Source organism: Notamacropus eugenii, chromosome 1 (genome assembly GCF_028372415.1).
Source record: "Notamacropus eugenii isolate mMacEug1 chromosome 1, mMacEug1.pri_v2, whole genome shotgun sequence".
Lineage (NCBI taxonomy): Eukaryota > Metazoa > Chordata > Mammalia > Diprotodontia > Macropodidae > Notamacropus > Notamacropus eugenii.
Genome location: NC_092872.1, coordinates 103000713 through 103015328, shown reverse-complemented (window position 1 = coordinate 103015328; position 14616 = coordinate 103000713). Strand labels below are relative to the sequence as shown.

General features: G+C 37.3%; 1 protein-coding gene across 10 annotated transcripts in view; it reads left to right on the top strand.

Annotated features, from left to right (window-relative positions):
* Window positions 1-14616, top strand: part of APBA1 (amyloid beta precursor protein binding family A member 1) — a 278713-nt gene that overhangs the window by 46809 nt on the left and 217288 nt on the right. The window lies entirely within an intron of this gene.

The window sequence follows — 14616 nt, the reverse complement described above, 5'->3', positions numbered from 1 at the left end:
GTGGAATTCCTGGGAATCTGTCATTGTTACAACAGCATAATCCTTTGAGGCTTCAAGGATCTCATCAGTGTGGATTCAGCTACAAATTATGGCCCATCTAAATTCTTCTTCATGTCTTCCTATAAATACTTCACAGGAAATCTAGCCAACACACTGCAAGCTCATCTCTAGATCCCTTGACACTGCATGGATCTCAAGGAAGCCATGGTCCATCTGTTGGCTGTCCTCTATTATTTACTCTTTCTCACTCTCTCACACTGTACTAGTATGATGAGGTACATGATTTTGTAAGTAAAAATGGTTGAGATAAATAGTGCTATATAAGCAAGAGGTAGCCTGGAAACTCACCTGGAAATGACATGATTTCCGTTGCAACAGGAGAAATCTCTTCATTGCACATGAAGAAGACCCAATAACTGAAGAACCAATGTTTAACCGCAAAGAAAACTCAGGAGGGCAACAGTGACAAAATGGATTATCATGGATTCCAACCCTTGGACTCCAGAAGAGACTGGACTTTCTTTACAGAGTGGAAGACGCTAGGAGACCAGGCCATTTATGATGTGTAAAGAGCTGTAGGCCAATGAAACCTAAAGCAACCTCTCCCACTAAATGACCAAACTTTGGGATCAGGTAGACCTAATTCAGGTCTGGGGAAGACTGGCCTCCAAAGATTCAGGTCTACTTGAGTCCAGAGTTAAGCCCTTTAGTGGGAAAGGGTGCTCTAGGTTCCTTTGGATTTTTTGTCTATTGTTTTTGCATTGAAACTAATGCAAGTGAAAGGCATTTCAAACTTGAATATATTGTGTAAATGTCACTTCTTCCTCTGAAAAGTCCTGCGTTGATACCTTACAGAAGCTCTTGAAGTCCATTCAGTAAATTGTAGCTCTGCTTCTATGGAAGGAATACATACAGTGACAAAATCATAGATTCTTAAAGGTTTGAACTAAATAAAGAACTGGAAATTGAGGGGATGTCTGTCCATTGGGGAGTGACTAAACATGTTGTGATATATGATTGTGGTGGAATACTACTGTGCTATAAACAATGAGGATCTGGTTGATTTTAGAAAAACATGGAAAGACTTACATGAAATAATAAAGAATGAAATGAGCAGAAGCACGAGAATGTTGTACACAGTAATAGCAATATTGTTCTAAGAACCACTTTGAATGATTAAGTTATTTTGGGTAGTATAAACACTAAAATCAGCTACGAAGGAACTGTGAAGGAAGATTCTATCCACATCCAGAAAAAGAAATTATATATAGAAGTATGGTTTATATGTATATATATATATATACATATATATATAATATATACACACACACATACACATGTACACATACACATACATATGCACATATATTTTTACATCTAATGGCAGTCTTCTCTAGGGCAGGATGGGGAAGGAGGGAGAGAGAAAAAAGTACACAGCAGAGGACAAAAGAAAACTTAAAAAGGAAGCCCAGAAAAACAGGGTAGCTTTGAAAACAATGTGTAGTATTTATTACACAGTTGGGTTTTTTTTTTTTAAGTAAGCAGTGTGAAATGGAAACTAACAATTTTGTATTGAATCCTCTTTCTATGCTGTGCTATATAACATGGGATTTTTTTTGTCTTTCTGTTCAAAACAAATAAAAATTTTAAAAACAGAAAAAAGTATTATCAGTATGTTCGACGTTCATTAATATGTTCTGTCCAACTTGTTTTCAGTCTTGATCAAGAGCTCTTAGAAATTACATACGACACTATATGTTATCTCTTTAATAAACAATATTACTTCCCCGTTATCCCCTCCCTATCACTTTCTTTCCTGAGTACTTCACATCTTCTCAGCCTAGACCTTACATTACAAACTCTTGTTTCCTTGCAAAGAAATAATCTTTCATATAATAAGATAATACCAACTTGCAAAGAAACAGGGTTAGGAATTCTTGTAAGCCGTGTAGCTGTTTGTAAAACACAGAGCATCCTCAGGAGAAAACATACAGACAGCAGCACTAATAGCCAGATCTAATTTGGAGAAGAGCGAGAAAGAAACAATCTTTGTAAATAGCGATTAGCTTCTCCCAAAGATGGTCTGGGCTTTGAGAGCTGAAATGTTTGTTGAAGAGAAGTTAGTTTCTTTTAGTTGTTTATTTTTGAATGCTATGAGCCTGAAGGCTTATTTTATTTTTATGTTACAGGAAATGCCAATAACCTTTTTGTAATCACAATGATCCAAAGTTGCTTAACATTCTTTTTTCTAAAAGACTTTTTAGTGGCTATTTGAACCATGAGTGGTAAAGCTTATCCTGCTCAGCGGAACGTAATGTAGCTTTATTCTGTGTCCTCTTTGGATGAGTGTACATAAGAGGCCAGCCTGAGCAGCTCGGTGGGTCACTCTGAATGATTAGGTCAGGGTGCAACACTGCCACTAAAGCCTTGGGTTCGAGAGAGCTCTGATTTTGAAAGGCTTGAACTCATTCATGCAAGGTACTTTACTTTGTGAAGCAATATACAATTCCATTGGGGTTTTTTGGGATTGCAGCAGAGGGAGAAAAATGGGCATTTCAGTAATAGAGAAGTGTCTCATGTGCTTGTTACATGATCAAATAAGTGGAGATATTGAATTTTAAAAAATTTCTTTACACACTTCCTCCTGAATGTGAATTTGCTTAGAAATCTATTTTAAGGAACTTGCTCTAAGAATTGCAGACATTACTCAGTATTGCCCCATGCTGTTTTTTTAATTTAATTTTTAAAAAGTGAATAAAAGTTGATTTTCTCACCCTCTCCCCGTTGGAAAACAAAGGAAAAACAGACTTTCTTATAATAAGTATGATTAATCAAGCAAAACAAATTTCTACATTGGCTATGCCCCCCAAATATATTCTGCACCCTGAATCTATCACCTCTCTTCCAGGAGGTGGATAGCAAGCGTCATCTTCAGCCCTCTGTAATATGGTAGGCCACTGCATTGATCAGACATTTCAAGTCTTTAAAAGTTTTTTATTTTTCCAGTGTTGTTATTTTATCAATTATTCTCCTAGGTCTGCTCATTTCATTCTGCATTGGTTTATACTGCAAGACATTGTATTCCATTACATTCATATGTCATAATTTGTTTAGCCTGTTGGGTTTAGCCTGATTTGTTTAACTCATGGGCACCCCATTTGTTTCCAGTTCTTTTCCACCATAAAAATAGGTGCTATAAATATTTTTATACACAGATATCCTCTTCCTCTTCGTTTGATCCCATGGTGAGTCTAAAGGTCTAGTACTGGTATCAGTGGATCAAAGGGCACACAAGGTTTGCTAAGTAGCTTTTTGGGCCTAGTTCCAAATTACCTCCTGCTGTTTTTAATGCTACAGAAAATACAGCAGTTTTTCCAGCAACTCTCTTAACTCTTATATGCAGCTGTACTGTAATTAGTTAAGTAGCATCTAATTACAAGGTAATTTATGAGTTCCTGTGTTTCTTTGGCTTGACTTTTTCTGTCCTCTGCTTTTATAATTTGCTTTGTCCTATCTTCCCCCACTGAATTACAAACTCCTAGAGGGCAAAAACTGGGGCTCTGTGTCTTAATTTCCCAGAGCAACTAAAATGATCTTGGCTTGATTCAATACATGTTGTTTGGTTAGATTCAAGTATTGTCTGCAGTGTGCCGCTATAGAACATACCCAAAGAGCATGCCTTCATAAGCAGGAAGTTCTTAAAACGTAAAAATGTAAAGAATAGGGACTTCAATACTGACCTCTTCATCATTTGTTGACTTTATCTGTGCATTTTCTCTGGTGGTGCGGATTGGTAAGTTATGAAGTGGATTCCGGGGTGTGATATCCAGTGCTTACATATCTCATCTCTAGAACCTCATAACTCTCTAGGACAGGAAAGACTTTTGTAAGTGCACCACAACTATGGTGTAAGGAGTGCCTGAACTTGATCCCCTCCTTTGGGCCCAGACTGAAAGATCCTGGAGGTCCATACTTTAATTTTGCCTTATTTCAGCATTAGATTTTAGTCACCTAGAAAGAAAGTGATACATGAATGCATGCCTGCAATATTTGTTGGTGAGGGAGATGGTGGGATTACTCAATAACCAATGATTTAGAATATGAATAGATAAGAACCAGGTAACTCTCCCCCACTCCCACATATTGCCAAAATGGGCTAAAGAATTGGTGAAGACAGGGGTGAATTAATTATGTTAAATTGTAGCATGTGTCACTAACGGGTTTGTTGTCATTGTTCGGGACGAGGCAGTGGTATGAAGTGACCTGCACAGGGTCACACAGCTAGTAAGTATCTAGTCCCTACGACAAGATCTGAACTCAGGTCCTTCTGACTCCAGGGCTGGTGCTCCATCTACCTAGCTGCTCCTAGAAACTGATTTTAGAAAAGTAGGGCTGTGTGGATTGGGGAATTGCTAAACAAATTGTGGCACATGAATGTAATAAAATATTACCATACTATAAGTAACAATGATTATGATGAATGGAGAAGCATGGGAAATGATGCAAAGCTAAATAAGGAGAACCAGGAAACCCGTCTATATGATGGCTGCCACAATGCAAATGGAAAGAACCATAAAATAATTGAAACTAAGTGCTGAGAAATTAGAATGCCCAAGTTTAACCCCAAAATAATAGGTATGAGAAGACTCCTCCCCCTGCTTTTTTTCAGAGTTGAAGGACTGTGGGTGAAACATTGTATTTAATTGCAGATTATTTCAATATATTGGTCAGTTTCACTGAATTTTTGCCCTTTGTTATTTACTATAAGGTATTACTTTCTGAGAGGGAGAGCAGGAAATATAAGTAATGTAAGAACAAAAGATAGTAATAAAATATATTTTAAAGAAAAATAAAAGTAGAGCAGGAGAACAGAAATGAGAAGGGAGATAATGATGAGGTCCTTGGATCAAAATCTAAGTGGCTTATATTCCCTTTACCCTGTCACCACAGCAAATGGCACATACATTATCAAGATTCCATCTCCATCCCTCTTCCTCTTTCACATAATATATGTCACTCCTGTGCCCCCAAATGTTTGATGGCTCCTATTGTCTAGCAAGTTAAGTTTATACATCAGCCTGGTAGGTAAACATAAAAATGGAGTTTCTGAAGGAACAGAAGCATAAATAAATAAAATCCTTTTTTTCCCTTCAAAAACTCTTTTGCGATGTTAGAAAAGGCAGAAAGTAAACAATCAGATTAAATATTCTCAGTCTTATGTGGACACATCATTTCATCAGTTTAGAAAATGATTTTTTGACACTAACACCATTTAAAAATGCTCCTTTTTCTTATTAAATTAATTGCTGGTTGTATACACTAATTCATTTTAAAACTGAGATTTTTCTCAAATTGGCTGTGTTCTTGGAAGATTACTGCTTTTATGGTGCAGTGAAGAACAGTATATTGTGTGACATTGATGTGACTTTGTGTGTGTGACTCTGTATGTGTGATGTTACAGTGTATTGTGTGACTTTGATGACATTTGTCCAACTCTTTGTGACCTCATCTGGGGTTTTCTTGGCAAATGTACTGCAAGAGTTTGTCATTAACTTCACCAAGTCATTTTATAGATGAGGAAACTAATGCAAATGTGTTAAGAGACTTGCCCAGGATCAAATAGCTAGTAAGTCTGTGATTCTAGATTTGAACTCAGGTCTTCCTGACTCCAGGCTCAATGTTCTATCTGCTTTGTCACCTGTTGTCTTTTTGATGACATAACATGATAATATTCCTTTTTTTAAAAAAAGAAATCTGACCTATGATTTCATTGGTATAGAGAAATCCCAGTAAGATAATTCCTTCTACCAATGTAGATGTGCATCTGTTGTGCAACTGAGCAGAGCAGAGGTCTGTATGTAATGTTTGTAGATCTGACCTAAGACTTTTGATAGTCAGTCATGAAGGCTTATGGAAAATTTTGTCAAAATTTGGTTGCCTGGAGAAGTTCGTTAGCATTGTACATCAATTTCATGACTACATGCTTGCCCAGTTCTGGATAGTGGATAATGCTCTCGTGCCTTCCCAGTCACCAGTGGAGTGAAATTGGACTGTGTGCTTGCTCCCATGCTTTTTAGCATGGTGTTTTCAGTCATGTTGTCAGACACTTTCAATGAGGATAAACACAGCATGAAGGTCAGCTCCCTCACTGATTGTAAATTCTTCAACTTGAAGCCAACGCCAAAGTGGAGGGAGTGTTGGTGCATGATTTTCTGTTTGCAGATGATTGTGCACTCAATGCAGCCTCTGAAGCTGAGATGCAACAAAGTATGGATCAGTTATCTGCTGCCTGTGCTCATTTTGGCTTAACAATTAACATCAAGAAAACTCAGGTGCTCCATCAGCCACCACCACACCATCCATATGTGGAACCATCAGTTACAGCAAATGGAGAAATTTTGAATGCTGTGGATAAGTTCACTTACCTTGGTAGTGTACTTTCCAAAGATATATACATTAATAATGAAGTTGATACACGCATTGCCAGAGCTAACTCAGTGTTTGGGAGGATCTGAAGGAAAGAATGGGAGAGAAGAGATATTAGACTGACTGTCAGACTGAAGGTCTGCAGAGCCACAGTCCTGACCTCATTGCTGTATGTCTGTGAAACCTGGACAGTCTACTAGTGCCATGCCAGGAAACTGAATCACTTCCATTTAAATTATCTTAGGCAGATTCTGAAGATCACCTGGCAGGATAAGGTACCACACTGAGGTCCTTACTCGAACTGAACTGCCAAGTGTTTAAACTCCACTTCAGAGAGTGCAACTCCACTGGGCTAACCACATTGTTCGAATGCAAAATGTACACTTGCCAAAAAGACTATCTTATGGAGAACTCACACAGGGCAAGCATTCACATGGTGATTGTTTTGATACAAGTGATACAAGGACATTCTCAAGATCTCTCTTAAGAACTTTGGAATTGATTGTGTGACATGGGAGACACTGGCACAGGACTGCTCAGCATGACATGTCCACATCAGAGAAAGTGCTGTGCTCTGTGAGCAAAGCAGAATTGAAACAGCTCAAAGGAAATGCAGGATGTGCAAATTTAGAGTATCCACCCCGAATGTTCACATGAACTATTTGTGCCCAATCTGTGGTAAAGCATTCTGAGCTTGTCTTAGTCTGATCAGCCACAGTTGGACACATTGAAACTTGACTCTTGCGTAGTGATATCATTTTGGTCCTCTTTGAGAACGATGGACATCAACCAATCCTGTAGCCAGGGTTACTGAAGAGGTTAAGAGATATAGCCAGGGTCACCAAGCCAGTGAGTGTCAAAGCTGAACTTGAACCCAAACGTTTCTGTATTGTATTAAAATTACAATTTATAATTACAAATTACAATGATAATAATTACTAATTGCAAAGAATTTTGAAAACTGTTTCTGTTCTTTTATCTACATCCATAGGGGAATGACTCTTGGTTTTATTTATTTATGTAAAGTGCTTTTTACATTGAATATTAGACTTTTATCATTAATAGTTAATAGAAAGCATTTTTTTCCATTTGACAGTTTCTCTTCTATCTCTACTGACTTTGTTTAGGCAAAATCATTTTAATTTTGTATTATCTATAAGAAGGAGGTTGAGCTAGATGAAATCTAAGGTCTCCTTAACTTCAGATTTATTATCTTAATGACTTTGTTTGGTCAAGAGTTTTCCCTCCCATTCATGGTGATGAAAATTACTTCCTTCCACTGTCTAATATTTTTTTTATTAATGAAGTGACCTTTTATATTTAGGTGACATCCATTTTGAAAGTATTGTGTAATATGATGTAAAAGACTGACCAGAAGTTGTTTTTTGTTTTTTATTTAGTTTTTTTTTTTTGAGGGGGCATGTTCAAAAGAGAAGACCTTTCTTCAGTAGTTTATTTTGGGGGTTTATCAACACTTATGTACTACTTTTGATTTCTTTTGGTTCATACTTATGTAAACTGTTCTGTGAAAGTTTTTTTCTATATTTTAATCAGTAACAAATAGTTTGGGGGATTGCAGCTTTATGTTTTATGTCTGCTAATGCCATATATCCCCTTCACTCTTACGTTGCCCGCTCCCCTCTTCACGATGGAATTCTAGACCTTTTGTTCCTCCAAATAGAAGTTGTCATTATTTCATCTGATTCTAAAAAGTATATTCTGGATAATTTGGTTTATACAGTACTAAACCTCTCAATTAATTAGGCAATATTGCCATTTTTATTAAAGTGGCACCTCCCACATATTCACGTGTTGAATTTCTCTACAGTTATGTCTTCCTTAATTTTTATGCGGTGTTTCATAGCTGTATTTACATAAATATTAAGAATATTCTGGCAGATTAGTTCTGAAATATTTTATGCATCATATAGTTATTTTAATGACATTCCTTTTGTTATCATTTTCCGTGTCTTTGTTTGTACCATATAGGGATGTTGATGATTTTTTGTAGATTTATCCCTTCTTTAATGTAAGTCATGATTGAACTAAATCTTCACTTTTATTCCTTTTAAAAGAAAATAAACACATCCAACACCATAGTTTGCACTCTTATTTTGGAGCTTTCTTAGTTCATGATTGAATTAAGTCTTCACCTGTATTCCTTTGAAAAGAAAACACACCCAACACAGATAACCATTACACAAAATCCATCATTAAAAGCCTCAATCTGTAGTCTTGTCTATCCCGGCTTGTATTCTTCATTTCAGAGTTCTCTTGATCACAAGTTCCTTTGAGCACAAACTGTGGGATTTGTTTTCAAACAGCTCTCTGTATTTGTGGCACCTTGTACATATGCTGGAAGTACTAAATAATAATCACCAAGATGCTTGAGTAAAATCTCCTCCCAGAGCTTTTTTAGTGTTACTAGAACCAGCAGAAGGCTCTATTCTCTCCCCAGATTCACTCTGTAAGGAAGCTGCCTGTCTGTGTTTACTTTTAATTTGGGACCTGGATTAAACTTAGAGATTTTCCCTTCAATTGCAGACTGAGTTTAAATTTAGAAATTTGGAAAGTACCCATGTAGATGGATTTAGCAGTGATTACATACTATAGCAGTATTTGTAATGCATTCGCTAAGAACAGTACTATATTATTATATTACAGTGTTACAACCTATTCCAGAGATGATACAGGGAAGCTACTACAGATTCATAAATATATAAAATTATAAATTTTGAAAAATTGTGTGGAAGAGGTCTGATCCCATTACAGGGAACTCCAAGAGATTAGTCAAATTATTTTTAGGAAGATCTTCCTGTGATGAATATTGGTTAAAATTAGAGTTTGTGACCTGTCCCCTAGCCCAAACCCCCTCTCCTCCACCAAACAAAAAGGCTTGTTGGTCAAGGTTGCAATTCACATCAGTGGAGAGAACACCTATATTCATGAAATTACAGGTCACTCAGAATACCAAAGGAAATTCTGTCATAATGGACTTGGATGTGGAAAGCTTTCATTATCTAGAAAATCTTATGGTACTTTTCCTTCTTGTTTTGTCTATATCTGAGTTGTTCAGTTTTTATATATTGACTTATTATTGAGGTCTGGAACTTTCCTTAGCAAAGTGTATTGGAAAAATCTTGAGGTGACATAATGGATAGCATGGGAGAGAAGAGAGAGGCAAAGACAGAGAGACACAAAAAGATAGACAGACAAAGCATTTATCAAGTGCCCACTGTGTGCCAGGCACTGGGCTAAGCACTCAGATAAACATAAGTAAGCAAGCCTGGCCAGTTCTGTGTTGTTCAAGGGACATTAATCCCATTTGTCTATTACTTAAAGGATCTCTGTCTCCTGAACATTCCTTCTCTCACTACCTGCACTCTGGTTATTTTGTTTTATGAAAGGATCTTCTTTGGAGAAGGGAGGTGAACCACATTCATCAGTTTTGCTACCCAGATAAAAGGTTGGGTGGTGCAGAAGTTTCTTCTGTTTCAGGGCATTTTCCATGTATTTCAATTCTTCACCTTATCTCATAACTAGAACATTCTATGACTGTAATGTGTTCTTATTTGGCATAGACTTGACTTTATGTTGCTACAGTTCTGTGTATAGGAGGGTAGGTCAGTTCTTTTCATTGACTCCACCCAGCTTCTCTTTTCCTGTGCTTCTTTATTTGTGATTAATGTCTCAGGAAACTAGCTAGCTGAAGGGTTTGGTTTTTAAAAACCTCTTTATGTTCATTTCTTTTTCATTATTCAAACTACACCTACTATATACCACATAACTTACACATGACAGGTGATCAGCATATTCTTGTTCACTGAGTGAGGAATGTATTTAATTATAGTTTGTATATTGGAGCCCCAAGAGGAAAGCAGTGTTAATTGTGGGTCAAGTTTAGGTTATAAATTAAGAATAACTTTCTGTTGTGGGCAGCTACTGGGCCCAGTGGATAGACTGCCAGGCCTGGAGTCAGGAAGACTCATCTCTCTGAACTCAGGTCTGGCCTTAGATACTTTCTAGCTGTGTGACCCTGGGCAAGTCATATACTAGCTGTGTGATCCTAGGCACTTAACCCTTTTTGCTTGAGTTTCCTCATTTGTAAAATGAGCTGGAGAAGAAAATGGCAAAACACCAGTATCTTTGCCCAGAAAACCCCAAATAGGGCCACAATAAGTCAGATGTGATTGAAAAATGACTGAACAAAACTTCCTGTATATTTGGGGGGATTGTTAGGAACTAAAAGTACCTAGGGAAAAGTAGATGCTCAATTTCTACAGGTTTTTCTTCACTAACAAGGGTGACTATCTAGAGTGGTTTAGGCTCAATCCATTTAATTCTTGTATTCTGCATTTTTGTTATAAGAGTTCAAAGGCCCTATGAATAGTAATTCTTGTCAAAGTAGTCATGCCATCAACAAAAACATTTGGATATGCAGGACATCTAATTTGGAGAGAGTCAGTATATTAGAAATCATGTAATTGAGTTACAAGGCAGCTGTTCAGATACTGACGTTATTGCTGTTGAATTGATGAGGGCTGGAAAAGGGGGGTTAAGACCCCCACAAAGACCAGAGTACCAGGGGCAGGTTGCCTGGAATGAATTCATGGACTCAAGCATTCTTGAAGGCAAGTAAAAATTTATTACACTTTTCAGCAAACGAGTTCTTAGGGAACCTGCAACCTTAGAGGGGTACAGGTAAGGTTTATTTAGGATATTCTATAGTAAAACATGTACCAGATATGCTCACTAGGTGATTCAGGGCAGGATTAGGAAGTGGTTAAGGAGTGGCTAGTTCTTAAAGAAACAAGCACTGTTAGTATCTACTGCACAGGTATTTCATCCAGAATTCATTGGGAAATAACCCAAGGAGCCTACATGGCGGTGTGGTTTTAGATCTGAAATGTCACTAAATCAATGAATGGTCAGGACTGATTAAGGAATACCAGGCTGCTCACATCAGTGTCTTGTTAGGCAAGATAAATGTAAGGGAGTATACATACGTCTAAGTCTAGGATACATATGATTAGTCAGTGAGTAGGAAATGTTATGACCCAGTACACAGCCAGGTCAGCCAGTACACAGATGGTTCAGACTAATAAATTCTATAGATGCAGCTGGCTACCGTAGCAGGAAAAAAGACAAAACTTTTACTAGGGTTGGCTATGTCCTTGGGCTGGGGAGAAACTGCCTGGGATAGTATTTTGAGGCTAGGGAAAAATGTGATTTTAGAATTGAGGTCCAAGCACATGCACCCAAGCACCCCGTCAGAATCGGCAGAGGCAAATTATGTGTGGGAATGGTTTTTCTAGAATATTGTGTCCAGTTTATCATGCAACCCTGAAGTACTCTTCTGAAAAATCATCATTTTTTACTTTGTTTACTTTCTTGCCTTCTGAAAAACAGATATGGAAGCATCCTATGCTTTTAAAAAAAAAATCTCAAAATGGCATGTATATTAAGTTCATCATTAAAGTTATTATTATCATCTTAGTTATTAAGTAGGAATTATATTCAGAAGAAACAGAAGCAACTGGCCTTCCGATTAAGAATGTTGTTTGAGACTTTTTGTTTCTAGTCCTTTTCATTCATCTTCATCGTTAGAATTTTTTTCTTCTGAAGGATGAATAACCTTTTTGCTTATATTATAATATTTTAGTTGTATTGCACTGTAACAGAAGGCTCCAGTATACCCTGCCTCCCATATATTGTCAAATCCTAGTGATAATTCTGTTTTAGCTTAATACATTAGTAGTATTTTTGACCTTAAAAAGCCAAACTAACATCCAGTAACAACAATCAGCGACAACTATCCCTTTTCCATTTCATAACTGTTTCTGTAATAAATAGTGGAAGTTTACAATGGTGCCAAGTATAATTTTTTAAAATTTTTTGCATTAAAAAATTTTTTATTGCCAGCTTTTGTTTATACACCTTTTATTTAAAAAGAAAAGGGAGGGCAGTAGTTCTGTACTCCCAACCCATCAACCATATCTGACAACAGATGTGACATATCATAGTCTCCTCATCCACATCCACATCTCTGCAAAAAAGTGCATTTTCCTATTTCTTCTTTCAGGACCAGATTGTTTATTATAATTACACAGTGTTCATTTTCTATTTTTTTTGTACTTTTCATTTTTTTTAGTCATTGTGTATATTATCTTCCAAGTTCTGATTACTTTGCGGTACATTAGTTCATATGCTTTCCCATGCTTCCCTGTGGGATTCTTATTACTCTTTTCTCATGGAGCAGTAACATTCCATTCAATTCCCTTACCACAATTTGTGTAGCCATCCGCCCGTTTATGGGCATCTTCTTTGTTTCCAGTTCTCTGCTGTGGGAACTCTTGATGGGGTTCAAATTGTGTCATTTGTAAAGTTAAAAGGTAATGAGCAGGTTAGATGAAGTAAGTGTAGGTGCAGCTGCTGCTTGGTAATAAACCCCAAGGTTAATTATGCTTCTGACCTTTGATCTTGTCTCTTAAACATAAAGTTTGGAGTTATAGTTTGATAAACTGTTAATAAGAATGCCACTAAAGGGAGATTCCCCCTTAATGATGAAATTTAAAAGTTAGATGACTTGGCATTTGTTTCAATAGCTTGACGCTGGTCGTCCAAAACCATGAGGTCCCTAGAAAGTTTCATTGACACTAGTTCAATTGACCGATGCCACCCGTCTGGCTTTGTTGGCTGTCTTTATCCTTCTGCTACTTCACTCTAGTAAGCTGTAACCTAAGAGAACACAAGGCTCACCATGCCACAAGCATATTTGGAGGTCCTCTACAAGGACAGATTTCCATGGAAAGTAATCTGTAAGAGAAGAGAAGGAGGGAGAGGCAGGTTAGGCAGTATGAGGTCAGATGAATATTTAATATCAATTCCCTTATAGTCACTGTGATTGCTTCTAGACCTGCAACAGGTAGATACTTGCTTATTTTCTCTGGCCAGTTGAAGGCTCTTTGGACACCATAAAATTTTCCTCCTTGCCAAAAGTGACTAAAGAACCAGTCCCACCCCTAATAAAATTAGGCAGAAGTTTAAAAAGCACCAACCGAGTATTGTTAAAACTATTACTGCCATAGAAATCGGTGCCAAGGTCATTGCCTTTGAGGGAAATGTGAAATGATATGTCTGCAATGGTAGGCAAGACAGTCCTTTCCCCACTGGAGGAGAGAGCTTAGCCTGTTCTCTCTTAATTCCAGTATAATGGTTAACAAAAGTAAAAACTGGAAAACTGACACTCTTTTCAGATTTAGGCCACTACTAGGACCCTGCTGTCCTTGCATTTTCAAAAAGTAATTTTTTGAAATCTGCTTTTCCATTATTTGTATTTCCCAGTGTATTATTCCTCCCTTGTTCACTATGATGAAGAAAAAAGAAAGAGGAAAAAGTCTGACACTGAATACAGTGCTCTGAACCCATAGGCCCCCCATAATTGCAGAGAAGCAGGGAAGGAGCTACTTTCTCATATTTTGCCTTTGGGGCCAGGCTTGGGCATTATGTTTTATATAGCATATTAGATTTTATATAATGCATTACACATAGTACAATGCATTATACGTTGAAGCATTCAGGTTCAAACAGTTTGTTTTTATTTATGTTATCATCATTGTGAATATTTTTCTTGGTTCTGCTTATTTCACTTTGTATCAGTTCATGAAAGTCTTCCCCTGATTCTCTGTGTGCATGCACTTTTAGATGTAGAATCAACCTTCGTATGTAGTCTTCTTCATCTCTGGGCCCAAATTATTGCAATCAGTAAGAAAAAGCATTGGGTTTGTGACTCCTTGGGACCTAGTGGTCTTGAAATTGATGCGGTTGTGTTGAACAACTGGGTCATGGTTGGAGTAGTCTGAGGGTCTGTGATTACTCTCTCCTTTGAACTCTCATAGTATTTTGCTTATGAATCACTTAGGCACTTGCCTTACTCTTTTGCAGTTGAGTAATTTATGCACTTTTCTTATTCTTGCATTAGATTTTAAGCTCCTTAAGGGCAGGATATGTTTCTTTTCATATTCATATTTCCCTCCCTGCCTAGCACAGTGGTTCCATGTGGTAGGTGAATGAATGAATCAGCGAATCAATGGATGAAAATCACCTATTAAGTACTAAGTGCCAAGCACAATTCTAAGTGCTGGGTTACAAACAGAAAAGGGAAAGCTCCTTATCTGAAGGAGCTCACCT